Source organism: Wasmannia auropunctata, unplaced genomic scaffold (genome assembly GCF_000956235.1).
Source record: "Wasmannia auropunctata unplaced genomic scaffold, wasmannia.A_1.0 LD336092.1, whole genome shotgun sequence".
NCBI classification, from domain to species: domain Eukaryota; kingdom Metazoa; phylum Arthropoda; class Insecta; order Hymenoptera; family Formicidae; genus Wasmannia; species Wasmannia auropunctata.
This window is the reverse complement of record NW_012026798.1, coordinates 3,293,326-3,295,707: the sequence shown is the minus strand read 5'-3', so window position 1 is coordinate 3,295,707 and position 2,382 is coordinate 3,293,326. Positions and strand designations below refer to the sequence as shown.

General features: G+C 30.3%; 1 protein-coding gene across 1 annotated transcript in view; it reads right to left on the bottom strand.

The window, feature by feature from the left end:
- The window catches only part of LOC105447804, a 16,342-nt gene that overhangs the window by 2,722 nt on the left and 11,238 nt on the right, over positions 1 to 2,382 (bottom strand). The gene's annotated exons all lie outside the window — the stretch shown is intronic.

Genomic DNA, 2,382 nt, shown 5'->3' with positions numbered 1-2,382 from the left:
TATATTATGATCAATCACAAAATTAGATATGTTACCTAAAACGGTTTGGAAACGACACACACACACATACACACATGCGGCGTGCTAATAGCTGCCGAATAGAAAACATCTTTGAAACGGTCCAAATGCATACTCGAGTACATCTCTCTCTCGTTTTTCGTACAATGGCAATTATCAGAATGCTCTTCTAAGAATTATTCGTCGGGATATAATAAGAAGTCGTATAAATAGGGAAATCACGGAAAAAAAATAGAGTAATTCTGTGTCCAAGAATCTTATTTCGTTTGTGTTACAATCGACACCAAGCGTGTTACAATTGACACCGATTTGGTGCCGATTGTAACATCTCGATCAATATTTTATTTTAATTACTAATAATAATATGAGTAATTTTTTGGAACTTATATCGCTGCAATCACGTAGACAGACGATCAATAAACTCAGGAAAAAATTTTCCGGTCAAAAATATGGAATATTGACCGAGAAATAAAATATTTTGTAAAAATTGTTACAATTGACACCGGTCTTCCCTACTTAGCTTTCAACAATATTTTTTTATACATTTTAATTTATATATTTTTATTTTAGTAAAAAATTTAAGATGTATTATAAAATAAAAAAAATTATACATATTTAAAAATACATTTATTGCAAAAAGTAACAAAATAAAGGTGAAATACAAAACAAAAATCTTTGGCTGCTTTTTGCAAACTAAACTAATATTTCTTTGTTAGCAAAAGAAACAAACATTAAATTATTTTGAAATTAAATGTCCTTTAAAAATGAATATCCAGTTTTATTAGTTTAGCATATACATATAACAAATATTAATTATAACAGCCTTTGATTAGTATTTCTTATTGAAGATCACAATTATTCTGGAACTTTTCTTGTGACTAATCATATTTTCCCAAATGAATATTAGAAAAATCATATTCAAATATTGAAAAAACTTTTTTACTTATTATTTACCCCCACAAAAATTGTCATTATTTGCTTCAGGAGCTACTTTTTCCTTTAAAACTTTACTAAGAGAAATGAAATTAATATACAAGTATAAAGGTTATATCATGGAGGTAAACAAAATACCAGGAGGGAATGTAAGGCCTTTTTGTTGATAGGAATTACTATGCCAAATGTGATTGGTTAGCTACAGTATAATATAATAGCATTTTGTACACACTTTATTGAAGTTGAGAGTTATTACGCCAAATGTGATTGGTTGACCACAGTAATATAGCGTTTTATATTGTTCCCCCTTACGTCTGCTTAGCCAGGCCGCGGGGAAATAGCCTTCCTCCTGTTATTTCTTACCTCCATGAGTTATATCAAAATAGAGGAAAAATGTACCGTATGACATAGAATAGATTAGATCGCATTTAACGATTCAGCGCAATTAAGAAAATTTAACTTGAAAAAAATAGGTCCAGTTTTACCTTGTTTCACGCAAAATTTTAAACTTCTCCGTTAGCTATATTTGGCTTTTGATTTTTACCATTTTTTCAGAGGATGGTTAGATGCTTGAGAACTATTCTTTTATTAACGAACAAGACGCGGGACAGAGAAAAAATTTAAACTGACACTGTTTGCTAGCCCTTCTCCCTTACACTTAGTTTTTGCCGCTCACAAGTGAATGGCTCCAGTTGCAAAAATAGTGAGCTTTAACGGTTGACTTCAACTAGTTGTATGTCTTTTGAGACATCTATCTAATAAAATTCAATGCGCAAGGGTTCATTGTTAGCAGCGATATTTTTTAATCAATTTAAAATGAATCATAAGTGGTTTTTTCGATATGTATTATACTTCTTCATTACTTTGATTTAAAGAAAACTGCAATTGAAACGCATCGATTGCTTTCTAAAACTTATAGTGAACAAGCTCCATCAAAAAGAACATGTAGAAACTGGTTTAAACGATTTAAAAGTGGTGATACCAGTGTAGAAGACAAAGAACGTTCATGACAGCCAAAAAAGTTTGAGGATGCTGAATTGCAAGCATTATTGAATAAAAATCCAACTCAAACACTCAAAGAATTATCAAAAGTGTTAAATGTTGCTCCTATGACTGTTTTCAAACGTTTACACGCCATGGGAAAAATCCAAAAAAAAGGAAAATGGCTGCTGCATACGTTGTCACTTTTCCAATTACGTTAAGGATGGATACATGGCTTGCATTAAAAGTCAGCTCGTTCTATCATCGCGGAATCAAACTTTTGTCAGAAGGATAGGAAAAAGAATAATAGAATAATTGAAAACAAGGGGAAATATTTTGACTAAGGTATTAATTGATATTTTTATAAAAATAAATGCGATTTTTAAGAAAAAACGGCAAAAACTAATTGTAAATATATCCTCTAATATATATATGTATATATATTTTTTG